General features: G+C 49.0%; 1 protein-coding gene across 1 annotated transcript in view; it reads left to right on the forward strand.

Annotated features, from left to right (window-relative positions):
- LOC111157527 (LARGE xylosyl- and glucuronyltransferase 1) overlaps positions 1 to 18,473 on the forward strand; it is a 566,731-nt gene that overhangs the window by 399,613 nt on the left and 148,645 nt on the right. The gene's annotated exons all lie outside the window — the stretch shown is intronic.

Here is an 18,473-nt window from a genome sequence, read left to right on the forward strand (position 1 = left end):
ACAGTGACTCTGCTCTCCCAGGCCTTTGGCAGGAGCTCAGTAGCAGATCGTGCAGGCTTCATTTCTGACGGCAAAGGAAATGAGCATTTCGTCAGTTACAGTCCAGATGAATTCTTCTTCTTTGACAAAGAAGAGGATGGAAGAGCCTACACTTCTGAGCTTCCGGGCTTCGAGAGTCTGTCGTTTTTACCCGGTTGTCCTTCTCCCCAAGGTGGGCGTCGTTTCCCTCTTCTGATGGCTCTGACATGTGCTTCTGACAGACACCATGCAGCCCGGGGCCACCTTCTTTTTTTTTTTTTTTTTTAAAGATTTTATTTATTTATTTGACAGAGATCACAAGTAGGCAGAGAGGCAGGCAGAGAGAGAGGAGGAAGCAGACTCCCTGCTGAGCAGAGAGCCCGATGCGGGGCTCGATCCCGGAACCCTGAGATCACGACCCGAGCCAAAGGCAGAGGCTTAACCCACTGAGCCACCCAGGTGCCCCATCAGCTTGGGGCCTTCTGACCTATTCATTCTCAAGCAGCCTTCAGCCCTAGTAAGGAACACATGTCATCCCAGGCAGATTTTTCACCTGCCACTTGCTATTAAATCGGCGACCTTTTCCAGATTGAGCCTCAACAAAAGCTTTTTTATGCAGCCCGCTCACCTGAGACAGACACGGCAGAGCTGCCACCGTTCGTTTCCCGGAGGCTTCAGCATCGTGGGCTCCCCGTTCATCGGCCACTCTTTCTTCTTGCCCTGGCATTCCTCTGGGCAGAGGGAAAGTTCCTTTCTCCTCAAATCCCACCTCAGCTCTGCTTTTCCACCTCCCTACCCGCCGCTGCCATCTTCTCTGGCAGGATCTGGTTCCTCCTCCCGTCCCTCTCGAGCCCCTCATCTACTTGACCGTCGTGGGGTCTCAGCACCACTTGGCACTTTACCACGGATCTGTCTGTGGCCTGGCTCCTCCGTCGGAAGGAATGTGCCAGTGAGATAGCGCCTTAAGGTTTTTGGCTCTGTTGTTGCTGTTTACGACTCAGAGCCCAGTATAGTCCCTGGCACATAACTGGCGCTTAAGAAATGAATGTTGGATGAATGAGGGAGTGGATGGGTAGATGGCTAGGTGGCTGGCTGGATGGATGGATGGATGAGTGAGTCTAGATTAGAATGCTGGCTCCTTGTTCAGAATTATTTGCTTATCTACACACACACACGCATCCCCTCTTTGGCTCTCTCCCACCACGGCCCAATTATTTCTGGGACTTTACCAAACAAAATTATTTTCTGTCTTTTGAATTGGAAGCCTCCATTTAGTCTCCATCAGAAAGGTTATGAAAACTATTAAAAAGCAAGGTCTTGTGCTTTGTTCTTGGTGAACTAATACCATGCCAAGAGAAGACCATCAGCTGACTCTTATAGGTGTGTTGCCCTTGGCTTGCTGAGAGAGGACTGTCTCTGAGGGGTCGGCAGTGAACAGGCTCAGAGAGAGTGACTCAGCTACCAGAACCCCAGTGGTTTATGTAGCTTGTCTGCTATTTAGCTTCTGCAAGTGTCGTGTGAGAAGAATGTGTGGAAGGACCTGAGTGAAGCCGGGGTCCATCCCCGCAGCCCAGTCCAGCTGTTGGTTTCAGCAGCCTTCCTGCCCACAGTGTTCCTGAGCAGTGGAGAAGGACCGTTTTTGTTAAGAAGCAAGGGTTCTGGTTTCTTCGCAGCTGCGTAATCTTGGGTGTATTGTTTCCTCTTGTGTAACTCCGTTCCATCCGCTGTGCCGTGAAAAGGTTAGACGAGATGATTACTAAGGTTGCTCCAAGTGTAGTATTTTTAACTCTACAAGATCTCTTTTGATAAACTGTTCTAATGTCCTTTCAAAGTCAGCCATTTAGCATGTCTCTGTTATAACACGTCTCAGGCCACGCGTTTGGTCACGTGCTTTGTCTTCTTGATGTACCTGTGGCCTTCTTGAGGGGGAGGACTCTGTCTTGTCTATTGGCTTGTCACCCAGAGTCAGACCCAGTGGCCAGGACTTGTACCTTCTGTGGACAGTGCAACTCAGCTCTTTTCCTGCACTTGGCTACCTGTGGATTGAGTTGCGAGTCTGCAGTGAAATGCCCCAAAAGACAGGTGGCTTGTGCCAAGTTCATAAATCATCCATGCATAAGCTCTGAGAATCTCATCACTCTTGCGTGCTGTCCGTAACACTTCTCCAGTATAGAAAGTTTCTTTTAATCTCCTCTCCTTCCCCTTTTATCTTCATCCCAGGAAACACCACCTAGCCTTTGGGGTCACACTTGGATCCCAGCTCCATCATTCACCTGTGGGAACCTGGGCTGGTTGCATTTATCTCTGAGCCTCAGGTTTCTTACCAGTAAATAAGAAGCTAAACCTCCAGGAACGTCACAGCACCTGCCAAAGTGTGTCCGCCCTTTTTTTAGCCTAGTGTTCTGAAAATAATAGATGCTTAATTCATGTTCCGTGCAACCAGAGGAGAGCACACCTAGGAAGGACAGAGCACCTGCACCACACAGCCCTGGTTGCAGACCTTCTCTCTGCTTCCATTTCCTTATCATTCAGATGACAAGTCCGGTCCAGAATACTCCCCAAGCCCCTGCAGCTTAGGGATCCTGGGCCATGCTACTGCAATGGGGACTTATGGTTTTGGTTTTGTTTTGTTTTTTTTTTAGAGTACAAAAAGTCTCATCCTCAATGCCGGAGTTTCCTTAGACCCAGAGGGACTTTTCTAAACACGAGACATACAGTTTTCTGAAAACACACAGTTTTCTTACATGAGCCCTTGGCCTTACGAGGTCGCTGACAGACAGGAGTGTGGTTTGGGGCTCAGCTCTCCTACAGCTGTGGGCTGCTGTGGCCAGCAGATGGTTTCGGGGGTAAGACTGGCCACAGATTTCTCTCCTGAAAGGATGTGCATCACAACCAGCCACTTGAATCTGAAGTTGGTGAAAGAAGTAGGGAGATCTTGGTTTTTCACTGGCGGTGCTAGGGAAGCCAGTTAGAAACCTCACGGTAGATAGAACATCTTGTGAATGAAAGGTGGTGGCAGGCGGAAGGGTGCTGAATGGGGGGTTTGGAGTCGAGGCTGCTTAATTGCAAATGTTAGAGAAAGAACAGATACGTTGACAGTCTAGAACCCCTACCTTTAGCTCCCCCATCGACTCTCCTTGACCCTGTACCATATGGTAGCTTTCTACTGTGATGGGGGAGACCCCTTTTCTGGCTTCTCTCTCCTTTGTTCAACAGTGAAGCATCATGGGGCCCAGCATTCTGCCTTGGTCTTCTTCTCCATCAGCCTCTCCTTTCTGCGAGCTCATGCTCTTAAACACCATTGGTGTCCCAGTGAGAATCCAGATCCACAGCCTGGATTCAGCCCAGGCTGAATTTAGGCAAAACGAGAACTCTGGATTCCACCCAAATGGTGGTATACCCATGCTTTGGGATAAGAAGGCTCCGCTCAGCAACAAGAAGGAATGCGGTATTAATGCATATAACAACTTGGGTAAATTTCAGAAACACTGTGCTAAATACAGGAAGTCAAACATAGAAAACTCCATGTTCTATGATTGTGATTCTGTTTATGTGCAATCCTAGAAAAGGCTGAATGAGAGTGTGACAGAAAGTCAGCAGCAGTCGCCTGGAGCTGGGGTTCAGGGAGATAGATCGCCTGCAGAAGGACCACAGGGAGACTTCAGGGTGTTGGAGCCGATTTGTAGTTGTTGGTGATGATGGTTTCATGACCGCACACGGTTACAAAAGGTCAATGAGTTGAATTCTACTGTACTTAGGTAAAGCTTGAGGGAAAAAGAATGATTCCCATCATTTCTGGTCTAAGCTGCTGGAGAGATGGGGAGAACAAGCTGCCCTTTCCTGACACGGGTGGGAGAGCAGGTGGGGAAGAGAAGAATCTAGAGTTCGGGATGGGACATCCCAAGTCCGAGACGCCTGTTAGATGTCCCAACCAGAGAACTGAGATGGGCGGTTGAATTTATGCTTCTGGAACTCAGTGCGGAAATCAGACTGGGGACAACACGTGGGCAGTATTTAAAGCAGCGGGCTGGACGGAGGTCACCAGGGCCACAGGCCAGTGAGCAGGGAGTGGGAGAGCTCTGGGGATTGAGGGGAGGGCTCAGGGCTCTGGCGTCAGTGGGAAAGACTCAGTGGAATCAACCGTGTAAAATATCATTGGTTTATACCAAGTATTCCTTCCATAGTAGCTTACGTCATCATCAGCTTTTATGTTGGTGAAATTCGCGTCGTTTCAACCAATTAGCCATTTTTAAATGTGTGATTCAGGAGTGTTTAGTTGTTTATGAGGTGAGGCAGCTGTCACCTCTCTCTAGTTCTGAGACATTCTCATCACCCCAGAACACCCTGTGCCCAGCAAATTGTCAGTCCGCACCATCCCTCCCGCTGTGCGCTGTTCACCACTGACCTACTTTCTGTCTTTATAAATTTGCCTACTCTAGATATATGAAAGGAATCCTACAGTATGTGAGCTTTTGTGTCTGCCTTCTTTCACTAGGCATAACACAGCCAAGGTTCAACCGAGTTGTAACGTGCATCAGTGCTTTGTTCCTTTCTACAGCTGAGTATGTTATTTTATTATTATTATTATTATTCCATGTCTCCCCACGCTGATGCCAGAGCACGTGCGGGAGTTCTTGCCCGAGAACTTTCTCCCTCCATCCTCTTCGCCTAGTTGTCCTTTCCTCCTCCCTGTGCTTGATTTGACTTGTGTCGGGGGCGAGTTCCCACCTCCTCAGAGACTTATCCCATACCCAGCAGCACCTCTTTCCCATCCCCCAAGACACATACATAATGTCGTAAAGTTCCCTTTACCATCTGTTTCCCAGAGCCTGATTCAGACGCAGGCTAACTTGTCCGCACCGCACTGTTCCCAGCAGGGAGAGAGCACTTCAGTGCTCCCCAGGGTATGTGGAGCCCTTGGGGATCCAGTGCTATGAGAGCAGCAGAGTCTGCCCCCGTTCCCACAAGCCCTATGCCCTTAGTAGATGGCAGGTCCCTCACCTCCACCTCTTGGTGGGGACGGCCGTCACCCCAGGCATCCCACGGGCACAAAGATCCCTCAGAAGGTGTTTGCTGACCGTGTTGTGTGGCTGCAGCCCTTACCTCTCTGCTCATCTCTAGGCTTGCCTGTTTTCCACCGGGCTGCTTCTAAAAGAAAGAGCGAGAGAAGAAGGGAGGGAGGGAGGGAGAGAGGAAGAAAAGGAAGGAAAAGGAAGGAAGAAAGGAAGGGAGGGAGGGAGAGGGAGGGAAGAAAGGGAAGAGAAAGGAAGAAAGAAAAATAAAACCCTTGATTTCGAACCCCTCCGAGCATCCCCTGACCCGTCTCCCACACAGCAGCAAAAATGTTCTTTCCAGACCCAGACTCCAATCACACTGGCCCTCGCTGACTGTAGTGGGGGATGTGTAGCACCCCCATGCTGTACCAGCCCCGGGGCACTATCCGCATTGTCTTCTTTGCACATGGTGCCCGGTGTCCTGTGGCCAGACAGTCCTCCCTGCCTTGGACCCTTCAGTTGTGCCCCCAGTTTGTCCTTCAAGGAGAAGCCTCCTTACTCTGGGCCTGGCCTTCAAGGCCCCACAGGTCTCCTCCCACCTCCTCTGTGGGGTCTGTGTCTCAGCTATGCTGGCTGTTAGTCCCTTGAGTGGTAGTTTTTCCTCCTGACACCAATTCTCGGAGGACACCAAGTGGGCAGCCTACAACTCAGATCTGACACTACTACCTGGAATTGGCGTCAGACCCCACAGGCTCTCGGACTCTGTCCCTCCATTGGACTCCGCCTGTGCCCTCAGACAGCAGGCATGAGTATCGGGCCCCTGAGTAACCCACACTCCCATTCGACTTGGCTACTGAGTCAGGGCCTCCCTCAACCCCCATCCTCACGTAGCTTTGCTCTTTGCTAGATCACAGAACCCAGGAACTCACTTTACTTACCATTAGTGGTTGATTTTAAAGACTACAACTCAGGAACAGCCAAATGTAAGAGATGCCTACGGCAAGGTTGGGGGAGGATTGTGGAGGTGCCATGCCTTTTCTAAGGGCACCATCCTTGAACACGAAGATGTGTTCACCAACCCATAAGCTCTCTGAATCCCATCCTTTGAGGTCTTTGTGAAGGTTTCATTAGCTAAGCATGGTTGATTAAATCATTGGCCATTTGTGATGAACTCAGTCTCCGGCCCCTCTCCCCAAGTTAGAGGCTGGGCAGTGGGGTGAAAGTCCTGAGCTTCTAATCAAGACTTTGTCTTTCTGGCAATGAGCCCTCCATGTAGCTCTCTAGGGACCCACCGGGAGTCACCTCATTACAACAAAAGATGCTTCTGTCACCCTTACCACTCAGAAAATTCCAAGGGACAGAGATCAGGTATCTTTCCATGACACCATATCCTTCATCCTTGTCAAGCTTCCCACTGCAGGGTCTTAACCATTGTCCCCCTGCCTTGGTACTCTTCCCATCTTCTTCAGATCACGATCAGATCATTCTTTCCTCAGATGACCTCCTTGACTGACTTCCCCTCTTACAGTCCCTGGCAGCACTCTGACCTCTGACCTCACCTTCCCCAGCCCTTCAGGGTCAAGTTCCACACTTGTTGGTGTGACTGTTTAGCAACCTTGCCCTGTGTCATGGGCTGAATTATCTCTCCCAAAATTCATATGTGGAAGTCCTAACCGCCAGTATCTCAGAATGTGATTGCCTTTGGAGAGAGGGTTTTTAGGCGGGTGATGAAATGAGGTCAGTAGGATGGGCCCTCATGTGAGACTGGTGTCCATATAAGAAGAGATTAGGACACACAGAGGAACCATGTGAAGACACAGGGAGAAGGCAGTTATTTACAAGCCAAGGAGCAAAGACTCAGAAGAAACAACCCTGCCAATATCTCAGTCTAGGACTTCCAAATAAATTCTGGCCTTTCAGCCACCCCGTCTATGGTACTTGTTACAGCAGCCCTAGCAAACTCATACGTCCTAAGCTGCACTGAGGGCAGGGACCATCTCACAATCAGCCCACCATTGCATCCCCATAGCCCAGCCTGGTGCTTAACTAATATGTATTCAATAAGTATTTGCTAAGTGGATGAGTGATTGACCTCATGGCAATGACAGAGATCTTCAAAATAGGAAGTTTCATTAACCTGGTACTGAGTAGTCCAGACTGGTGATCCTTTATTATCTTAGTATCTCTCTTCCAAACTTCCTCTCTGTCCTCTCTGATTGAATGAGCATCCCTCCACCTCTGTAATCTGCCCAAGGACCAGCCTTAAGAAGATAGATTTGGTCCTTAAGCTTCCTGACTGCTGCTGACACACCAAAGCCTCTTTTGGCAACTTCCACCTTCCAGGCCATATTCCAAGAATAAAGTTTGCTCAGTGTCTGGCCTCCACACACATAGAGTACCAGCAAGCAATAATGCTGTAATCTTGGGAATATTATATGAGGAAAAAAACTGAGTAATAGCTACCAAAGACTAGGAAATATTTGCTAATAGTGGTAACACTTGAAGTCGAACAGTAGTTTACAGTTTACAACATTTTTATTTTACTCTTAAAATAACCACATGAAAGACCTAAATGTGAGACATGAATCCATCAAAATCCTTGAGGAGAACACAGGCAGCACCTTTTTGACTTCAGCCGCAGCAGCTTCTTCCTAGAAACATCACCAAAGGCAAGGGAAGCAAGGGCAAAAGTGAACTATTGGGACTTCATCAACATCAAAACCTTTTGCACAGCAAAGAAAGCAGTCAACAAAACCAAAGACAACTGACAGAATGGGAGAAGATACTTGTAAATGACATATCAGATAAAGGGCTAGTATCCAAAATCTGTAAAGAACTTATCAAACTCACCACCCAAAGAACAAATAATCCAATCAAGAAATGGGCAGAAGACATGAACAGACATTCCTGCAAAGTAGATATCCTGATGGCCAACAGACACATGAAAAATTACTCAACATCACTCGGCATTGGGGAAATACAAATCAAAACCCCAGTGAGATACCACCTGACACCAGTCAGAATGGCTAAAATTAACCAGTCAGGAAACGACAGGTGTTCGCAAGGATGCGGAGAAAGGGGAACCCTCCTGCACTGTTGGTGGGAATGCAAGTTGGTGCAGCCACTCTGGAAATAGTATGGAGGTTCCTCAAAAAATTGAAAATAGAGCTACCTTACAACCCAACAATCACACTACTGGGTATTTACCCTAAAGATACAAACGTAGTGATCTGAAGGGACACGTGTACCCCAACATTTATAGCAACAATGTCCACAATAGCCAAGCTATGGAAGGAGCCTAGATGTCCATCAACAGATGAGTGGGTAAAGAAGATATAGTACACACACACACACACACACACACACACACACACACAATAGAATATTATGCAGCCATCAAAAAAGGACATCTTGCCATTTGCAACAATGTGGGTGGCACTAGAGAGTAGTATGCTTAGCAAAATAAGTCAATCAGAGAAAGATAATTATCATATGATCTCATCAATATGGGGAATTTGAGAAGAAAGACAGAGGCTCATAGGGGAAGGGAGAGAAAAATGAAACAAGACAAAACCAGAGAGGGAGACAAACCATAAGAAACTTTTAATCTCAAGAAACAAACTGAGGGTTGCTGGAGTGGAGGGGGGTGGGAGGGATGGGGTGGCTGGGAGATGGACATTGGGGAGGGTATGTGCTATGGTGAGTGCTGTGAATTGTGTAAGACTGATGAATCACAGACCTGTACCCCTGAAACAAATAATACATTATATGTTACTGGAAAAAAAAAAGTACAATTAAAAAAACCACATGATGGAAACAGGATGACTTTTACCATCATCCACTTTATTTTCTTATTTTTATTTATTAAAATTCAATTTATTTAACATATGTTGTATTATTAGTTTCAGGGGCAGAATTTAATGATTCACCAATTGCATATAACACCCAGTGCTCATGGTCCATCAGGGGCCCTCCATAGTGCCCGTCTCCATTATCCACCTCCCCTCTGGCAACCCCCTCAGTTTGTTCCCTGTAGTCAAGAGTCTCTTATAGTTTGCCTCCCTTTGTGTTTTTATCTTACTTTTCCTTCCCTTCCCCTATGTTCCACATATGAGTGAAATCATATAGTATTTGTCTTTCTCTGAGACTTATTTCACTCAACATAATACCCTCTAGTTCCATCCATGTCATTGCAAATGGTGAGATTTCATTCTTTTTGATGGCTGAGTAATATTCCACTGTATGTATACACCACATCTTCTTTATCCATTTGTCTTTCGGTAGACATCTGGGCTCTTTCCATAGTTTGGCTATCGTGGACATTGTTGCTGTAAACACTGGGGTGCCCCTTTGGATCACTATTTTAAAGAAATAAAAACTAAAGCTCAAAAATCAAGTAGTTTTGGTCCAGGTTGCACAGTTAATACAGTTGACTTTTGATGGGGTTGAACTGAATAATGATGGGCTAGGGGCACCAACATCCTCCCCGTCCAACATCCTCCCCAACCCCGCTCAGGTGAAAAATCTACATATAACTTTGGCTCCCCCAAAACTTACCTACTTATTGCCTGGAAGAATTACTGATCATATGAATAAGTGAGTGATTAGCACGTGTTTTTTTATGTTACATGTATTCTATCCTGTATTCTTACAAGCAAGCAAACTAGAGAAAAGGAAATGTTAAAATCAGAAGAGAAAATACATTTACTGTACTGTACATATTTATAAAAAAAATCTGCATATAAGTGGACTTGCATGTTCAAACCCATGTTGTTCAAGGGTCAACTATAACTGGAAAACCCAGAGTTTTTGTGGTGGCCTTAGAATCATACAGATGAGTGCTTTTTCCTGCAGGCCCAGTAGGAAGAGTGAGATGATTTCTCCTAGGTGCTGTCACTAGTGAGCCAAAGGAGCGTCCCTAAATGAAGTATCTGAAAGATGCCAGCAAATCGTGTTTTCCAAAGAAGATCCAAGGAGTCCATGGATGGAGATTGTAGCTGGATCCGGGCCAGCTCTGCTCCCCTGGCCGAGGCCTCGTCTGAGAGGGGACAGCAGCCAGGTGTCCTGGGAATCAGTGTGATAAGAACAGCCTTGGAAGAGAGCCCAACGGCTGGCCCCGTGTTCCTTTTTAGTTTTTCCCTTTTCCAAAGACCAAAGATCAGGGAAGGAAGAAGAGAGAAATCATTATTTGAGATCGAGCAGGAGTTTTTTTAAACTGTAAATTAAGTTAATGTGGGCCCCCATGGGACTGACTTGAGAGGGTCAGGAGCTGAGGGTGACTTGTTCTTACTTCTTGGCAGATGCAATTGTTACCTGGACCTTTATTGGATTGTAGACTCTTTTCTGAGCCTCGGGCTGTCCTTCTGTTCTCCCTAGATGCCCTTGGGTAGGAAGTGCTCTCAGTTCAGCACCCTGGGATTGATGCTGAAGGAAATTAGTCTCAGAGTACCTGATGGACATCAGAGATTCTGCAGGATTCTGGGCCGTGTGGGCAGGAACAGCTGTGCAGGTCAAATACTCCTTGGCCAGACTTTCTACCCACTCTCTCTTGTTTTGGAACCTTGCCCACAGTGGTGGCACTTGGGGAGGGAGATGCCTTTGCAGATTGTTCCTAACACTGAGTGTAGGTGTGGAAATGCAGGCTTTCACACAGAGAGATGTGAACGCAGCCCAGGCTGTGTGGTCCCAGCCACTGGTCCTTGACAAGTGATGTGACTTCTCCAAACATCGGTTTCCCTTCCAAACGATACAGATAAACAGTGCTCACCTCCTGGGGTTGTAAGGTACTCAGAGACAGGGCATGGAGAGCTCATATCCCAGTACCTGGGCAAAGTGCCCCGCAAAAGGGAGCTGCCCTGAGGAACAGGGGCCCCCATCACTGGGCAGCTGGGTGCACACAGATACAGTGCAGGTGGAGGAAGTATGGGCACGCGGACAGTACAGCAGGAGGGGGATGCTGAGAAGGCTCGTTGGGGCGTATAGTAAGGACCGCTCACAGTCGGGTCAGAAGGAAGCTTTGAGGCCATCCAGTCTGAGGCAGAATTCCCCTCCCCCAGCATGCCTGCTGAGTGACCTCCCTCTCCAAAGGTCCCCAAACCTGTCATGCATGAGAATTAATGGGGGTGTCTTTGCCAAGAAATCCCCAGGCCTCCCCCCCAGGAGAATCTGCTTCAGGGAGGTTAGGGTTAGGGCCGGGCAGATGATAGCTATCCCATTTGAGAAGCTTTTTGTAGAGATCATAAAATCCAGACTGCAGGGACGGGGTCTGTTTCCTGCAGTGCCATGTCTCCAGCAGTTGGCACGGACCCCCCTGCACGGTGGGGTCCCAGTGTATACCGGCTGGGTGAGGGCGGAATCGTGCAGCCCATTCCGGAACCAGCCAGTGTTCAGAAGCTAGAAAGGCAACTTGTTTCCTTCTTGCTGAACTCTAATGGAACTCTCACAGTCTTGCTTCTAAGGAGCAAAATCTATCTTCTTCCAATCTTCACTCGTTCAGCCTAATTCTACCTTCTGGAGTGAAACAGATTCTAATTCCTCTTAGAAGGGATTATCCTTCAGCTATCGAGGTCAGCAAAGATGGGGTCTTTATCTCTAAATGAGATCGGGGTTGCCTGAACAATGAATCAAGCTTCATCACGCACCCCCAAGGCAACCAAATGGTCGACGGAAGGACCTTTTTAACTGGAGCACATGGGTTCTAACTCAAGGCCATGCAGTATGCACGAGAGACCCAGAAACCTGCTCGAGGGTCTCAGTGGAGCCCCATGAAATAGAAAACCTTTACCATTTTCCAGGGGAGGGAAATGAGGGACAAAGAATTTACCCAAGATTACCATTCCAGTGCAGGAGAGCTAGAATTTGAACCAGGTGAGAATTACCATTCACGTTCCAGGGAAGACGAGGCGGTCAAGTTAGAGAAGCTTGTGCGTGGGGAACATAGCCAGCATGGAATCGGGGGCAGCCCCAGCATTGGGTGGTGTGTCCCTAAACCCCGTGCTCCCCTTCTCTGGGCTCCACCTGTAAGAGCAGGCGGTCCCAGAGTGAGTCCTCGGACGGTCGCTGTGCCTGTTGAGTGTCTGTGTTCCCGAGTGCATTTAGCAGAGCTGAACTTGGGCTGTAGGATCTGTGAAACGTGCGGGTTCAGAAACGGCCCTTTTCAACCCATTCAGGTTGCTTAAATACCCTTTTGTGTGGCATCTTCTAAGCGGATGCTTTATCCTTCCGCACCCACTGGCCGGGGGCACCTGGGGCGGGCGCGCAGCAGTTCTTAAAGGATGTTTAGTAGACGGTAATGTGATCCTGTATGTTTTCCTTATTATTAGCCATCCTGCACCCAGACATGCCCTGAATGGCACTATTAAAGGCTTTCCTATTTTAAAGTAGCTTATTAGAATAAATATGAGGTTGGGAAGTCATGTTGCTTTCTCTGCTGATACTCCGGACAGCCCCCGGTTATAACATTTTAATATTCCCCTGCTGGTGTGAGCAGAACTGATTTGATATGCAGCAGTGGTTGGCAGACTCTCTCTGTGCATCGAGGGGCTTTCCTGGGGGTGGAGATAAGGAGACAGCCCCGGGAGCATCTGCGATCAGAGCTATAACTACCTGTTCTGGTGTTTACCTGGAGAGGTTAACCTGTAAGCATCCACTTCTGTCCCGTTCAGAAAGAGCTTACCGGCTCCAGATGGGCCGGGATGGTTGATGATAGATAATACTTATTTTTCGTCTGTCCGTCCACACTCTGCTGGGCTCTAGAGCACTAAGCTTTTTAATCAAGGAAAAGCAAAATGATCAGATTTGCACTTTCAAAGTACCTCTGTGTAGGCAGAATGGAATGGCAAGGCTCCCCGGGGGAAAGGTGATCCAGTGTGATCTGCCAAGCCATCTGGGAAGGAGATGGGTTCAGGGGCTGATAGAGCTGGGCAGAGGACGGGTTTGAGAAACCGCAGATAAAATCGGTGGGATTTGGTTATGGCAAGGATGTAGAGAGCAAGGATTTAAGAGTAGAAGCTCTGGGAAGTCGTCTGAGTTGGGTTGGAGATGGGGGATTGACTTCCTGTCCGTGGTATTTGAGGCCACTGGAGTAAATCCTGTCATCCAGGGAGAGACTGTAGAAGAAGAAGAAAAGGGAGCTAAGGATGGGAGTTGGGGAGCACCACATTAAGGGGAGGCAGGGAAAGAATGTTCAGAGGGGGGAAAACAGCCAAGAGACTAGTGTCACAGAAGCTGATAACTTCAGAAAGGCCCGGGGCGGGGTGTTGGGGCCATGGCCGGCAGGACGGGGCGGGGTGGTAAGACCACATTTGCTGGGACATTTCAGACACCACGCACAAAGTGACCATCACTACTGGGGGTGGGGACAGGGCAATGCCTCAGGTGAGCACCTACCAGGACCCATGCACTCGACCTGTGTTGGGTGATCTGCACATCTGTTCTTGGAGATGGGAGATGGATTCTGTTCTTGCCTTTTTACAGTTTAAAAAAAAAAGGGGGGCTCAGAAAAAGACCCTGGCCAAGCCCTGCAGAACTGGGGCTGGAACCTTCCTCAGCCTGGGTTGCAATCCCTTTGCCTTTCCAATTTGCCATCCGGCCTTGCCTCCCACCTGCTGGCCTGGTCTGGCCTGTCCGTGCCCCTCGTGCCCCGTGGAAGTGTCACCATGCCCTGCTCCTGGGGCCTCACCTCCTGAACAAAGCTCTTCCTCGAGCCTGAAGCCGCGGAGGGAGGGAGTGAGGGGAGTTCCCAGCCTGGAGCCATCCGTCTGCGGGCTGGTGACACCGACACTGGGGCCCCAGCAGAATAGCAAGCTTGTTCGCTCTTGTCTGGCTGTTAGTGGTGATGTATGAATAAGCAAAGAAGACAGCTTCATTTTCATAAGTTAACTTGTGCCTGGAGTAAGGAAGACGGGGAACAGCGCACTTAATCATAACCACAGGGCCGCATAGAAAACAATGACAAAGCCTTTTCTGTTCGTCACGGTGTTTTATTGTATTAACTCCTAAGAAGACGAGACGGTGCGGAGTGCTGAGGGAGGCAGCACGCCAGCAGCCCGGGTCCTCCCCCGAACCTCCTGCAAAGAGGAGTCCCCTGAGACTTGGCCTCTTAATGGGATGGCAGGCCTCCTGGGCTCACATCGTCCAGGCTAAAGCTTTAGACGTGGACCACTGGAGACCGGATGCCACCTGGTTTATGAGCTGGGGTTGGCAGGGCTGGAAAGGATGATTGTCACCAGGGAATGGCGGGGCCTCTGCCTGGAAGGGTGTTGTGTAGTGAGGCAGCACTGTTCTCAGAGAATCCTGGAGTGTGGAGGGCTTCGTGGACGAGGCAGGTGGAGGCCATCATCGTGCACCAGAGGAGACAGTAAGCGACCCGGGAGGCGCCCAGCCGGCATCCCCCACCATCCCCGGCCTCCGTGATTCCCTGTCCTCTGTTCCTCCGACTTCTCAGTATTTCTGCCACCACTAGGACCATGCTGCTTCCTAATTGTTTATCTTCCTCCTCTTCCAGCTGCCTCTGCGGCAACAACAGTGTTTTATTTGTCTTTGATTCCATAGTCTGTTGTGCGGTCTCTGACACAGCAGACCGTCAGCCCATGCGAAACTAAAGCAGCATCTAGGCAGAATAAGGACCAGGTCAGCTAAGGAAGGAGATGGGGAGATGGGTAAAGCCGTAGATGCCTGAATCCAGGCCAATGGGACAGAAGGCGGGGTGGGGGGGGAATCCTGGCTGTAATGATAAGAGCAGATACCTACTCAACATGTACTGGTTTTCCAGGCATTGTTAGCGGTAACATTTGAATAAGCACAAAACACAAAATTAACTTGTGCCTCAAGAGAAAAAAAGTTAATGCTAAGGTATGTCCTGTGTTTTAAGTTCCCTTTATAAGTGAATGAACTCGTAGGCACTGAGAAGTTAGGTAACTTGTTTGAGGTCACACAACTAATAAGCTGAGGAGCCGGGATTTGAACCTGGACAGTTTGGCTCTGGCATTCCTTTTCTTCATCACTTCTCTGTCCTCAAGAAGCATAACACAGGAGGCTGCCCCTGAGTTCTGCTGGTCTGTGGGCAAGATTTAGATGCCATCATAGCTTATTGTGTGCTAGGGAACCCCACAATGAGTCTCACCCCCTACCGTAGCAGGGACAGAACTTCCAGACCTGGATCAATAATTCTCTGACTTCAAAGTGCTTTCCAATTACCTGGCTCTTTTGTGATGCAGATGTCTAGACCCAATGGCCAGAATTCTATTGCGTCTGCCAGGGGCTGAAAGGTGTTGAGTGCTGTATGAGTGATAGCTATTTTTAACCAGCATCCTCCGGGCTTACCTGGAAGCTTCGGAAAGAGCATTTTGCTCTCCCCTCGTTCACCAAGATCGACACCTCCTCCCACTCAGCTCTGTCTGGCGGGTTTGGCATCTTCCTCACCCTTCTGGGAAACTGCAGAGGGGGAGTGACAGCCCCTGGACGCACCAGTACGCCCCCTGCTCTGCTGAAGTTTGAGCTCAAGGTCTTGGTCTCCAGAGGAAGAGTGAGACGCATGATGAACTTCAAGTTGTGTTCTCCAAACTCCCCTGCTCTCAGTGTGCACCTGGGCTGCCTTGCTTACGATGGCTGCAAACAACTCTTTTGCACACGCCAGCCCTCTTATAAGGTTTAAAAAAAAAATTCCTTCATTAGCAACAGGATAGCGGTAACTTTAGTACCCATTGGTTGGGGAAATGCAAATTGGTAAACAGCTTCCAAGCCTTTGCTTTGCTTTTTTAGACAGATCCATTAGCTGTTCTGTCGATGATTAAAATGGTAGTTGGGTTTTGCAAGTGGGCTTGTGAAGCCCCTGCCCCATTTGGTGTGTCAGGACTGGAATGTATGGAGAGCTGTGTAAGTGGTGGCTGGTGAACTAGCATCATCCGGGCTCATCCGGAAGCCTTGGAAAGAGAGCAGGCCCATCCACAAGGGTTTCTTTGGACGTCATCTAGGACAACAGTTAGGTCCTTCTAGAATTTACTGAACTGTGGTCAGGGTTTTGGCATGATGAATACCTACAGTAAGTCCTCTAACTTGCAATAATAGGTGATATTTTCCTCGGTTTTTTTGTTTTGTTTTGCTTTGTTTTGTTTTTTGTTCTTTGTTTTTACCAACAAATTGGTTCTGTATCTGGGAATGGGGAGTTCATATCCTCTGTTAATTCTCTCATGCCTTGACACTTCTAAATAAGAATTCTGGGAGAACGTGTGGATCTTGGTGAATGAGGGGAGGGCAAATGCTCTGCAGCTTCGAAAATGCGGGGATACTAACACACACACTAGAGTTACGGGGCTCCGAGTCATAGACTTAGCAGACATTTATAGCATTGATACGCAGCCCTTGCCCTTGGACTGGTGGGTGGGGGGATATTTTTACGCATGTGGTGTGGGTGTGCCTGCATGTCACCCATCTGTCCTTGACGGGGCGTAAGTCAGCTGATGGCCAAAAGTGTCAGGGGTGCTAGGGAGAGCTGTCTACCGCCTCAGGAGCGAGCCAAGGAAAAGGTTCACACTCAGGGGTGTTCATAGCTGGCTTTGGGCTGGAGACACGCTGGAAGGGATTCCGGGCAGGAATTGGCCGAGGGTAAGGGCACTTCCTGCCAAGCGAGAGCCGTAGGAGCAAAAGCCAGAAGGGAGAACGCAAACAACCGAACTGTACATTTTCTTGTGGCAGGAATGAAGTGTGGGTACGTAGAGAAAGCTTCTGAGGAAGTAGATCACGGTCAAACATAATGAATGGAACACCAGAGCACAGAATTTGGACTTTCAGGTAGTTGAAGAGGACCTTACCCTAAATTCAGTGAAAGACCATTCCCCTCTTGTCATTTCTGAGCACGTCGTGCCCTCCATCCATTATATTGAACCTGGGGTCCTTGGTAATCGTGAACCAACTCCCCCAAGGACTATGCCACCCCCTGCCCCACCCCCCAGCCTCCATGCAAGATCATCATGTGAGCTCTTGAATGAGGTCCCGGTACACGGCTTTCTCAGCTAAGGACAACCTGCCTTTCAGATCTCACCGTGTTCTGTGAGCATCGCAAGCTTGTCGCGGTGGAATCGATCCGCTCTTGCCTGTCCTGAATTGGTGATGGGTTTTTCTGAGGGATTCTACATGGTGTGGATGTGATCGTATACAATGACAAAGTGGGTGGTAGTATTTTTCCCATGCGTCTAATTTATGTATTTGTGCTGGAGTGATGATTTAGATAGGAGCTCGATAAATTGATCAAATAAATTACACTGGACCCACACAGCATCATTTCAGGGAGCTGTCATCACACCAGGGAGGTTCTATATCACGCAGCGTGGGGTACTGGGAGAACCACTCTGTTTTTCTTAACATATTGCTGGGCTTTCATTTGGTCAGAAAGGTCTGTATTTCTCAGATTGGCCAATAATAAAAAGATTTTAGCCCCAGAAGGCATCGGTTAGCTGCAGAAGACAGTGATTATGAGTCATGGGACACTTTGCAAGTTAGACTGTCCACGCCTCCGTTTCTTCTCCTGCCTCGGTTTCTTTCCCTATACCATGTGAATTTTTTTTTTTTTTATTCCTGCCTCCAACACTTGTAGTAAAGGTAAGCGAGACTGCACCGAGACAGTGGAAGGAATCTGGGCATCAGACAAATACTGAACTATGTGTCAGCTCCCCCATAATTGTGCAGATCACAGTCCTGGGGAACCTCGGGTTCCTGGTCTATAAAAGAGTTGATTGTTGGTCCAAGGGAATATCTTCTGCAAGAGGTGTGGTAGGGTTGTCTCGTGGAAGGCAGTGGGAGCTGAGGCCCTGCTGACCCCACGTAGAAGGCCTGGGGCTCCAGGAGCGGGATGCTCTAAGAGCTGGAGGGGAGGACCGACTCACCTACGATGCTGAGTTACTAAGAGGCCTGGCTCACCTGTGCTGTTGGCCCCAGTGCACCAGACACGCAACTCAAGATCAAGTGGGTATGAGAGGAAGAACGCTGTGGGGGGGAGCTGCTGCCAGAAGGGGGCTCCTGTCTGTGAGCCTCCATCTCCCGCACCAAGGGCACGTCTTCCCTCTGTTGGCATCAGGTGGTCTCCGCGGACGCCGAGAAAGCCAGCGAACTAGCGTCTGGTGGGGACTCTTGCAGCTGGAATTTGAAGTGTGCCAGTCAGCACAGAGGCGTTACTCGACTTAAGGGATGGTTGGACCCATGGTTACCTGGTCGGTTGGGGCTTCTGGCTTGATCAGAGAGGAGCTGGGTGACCTTGGGCAAGGTAATTAGCTACCCTGGGCGGCCTCCAGGTGGCGGGGCTGGCCAAGTGTGAGAAGTAAAGACAGTCCTACAAGTGAAGCACGGAGGTCGGGGCCTGGCACTTGCTAACGAAAGCCGCGGTGGTGATGACCAGCCATGACTGTATCTCCAGCTCGGCGCGCACCGGCACACGCAGCCTGGCTTCTTCTAAGACCTTTGCTTTCT

This window comes from Enhydra lutris, unplaced genomic scaffold, assembly GCF_002288905.1.
Source record: "Enhydra lutris kenyoni isolate GAN:26980312 unplaced genomic scaffold, ASM228890v2 scaffoldscaffold55, whole genome shotgun sequence".
NCBI classification, from domain to species: domain Eukaryota; kingdom Metazoa; phylum Chordata; class Mammalia; order Carnivora; family Mustelidae; genus Enhydra; species Enhydra lutris.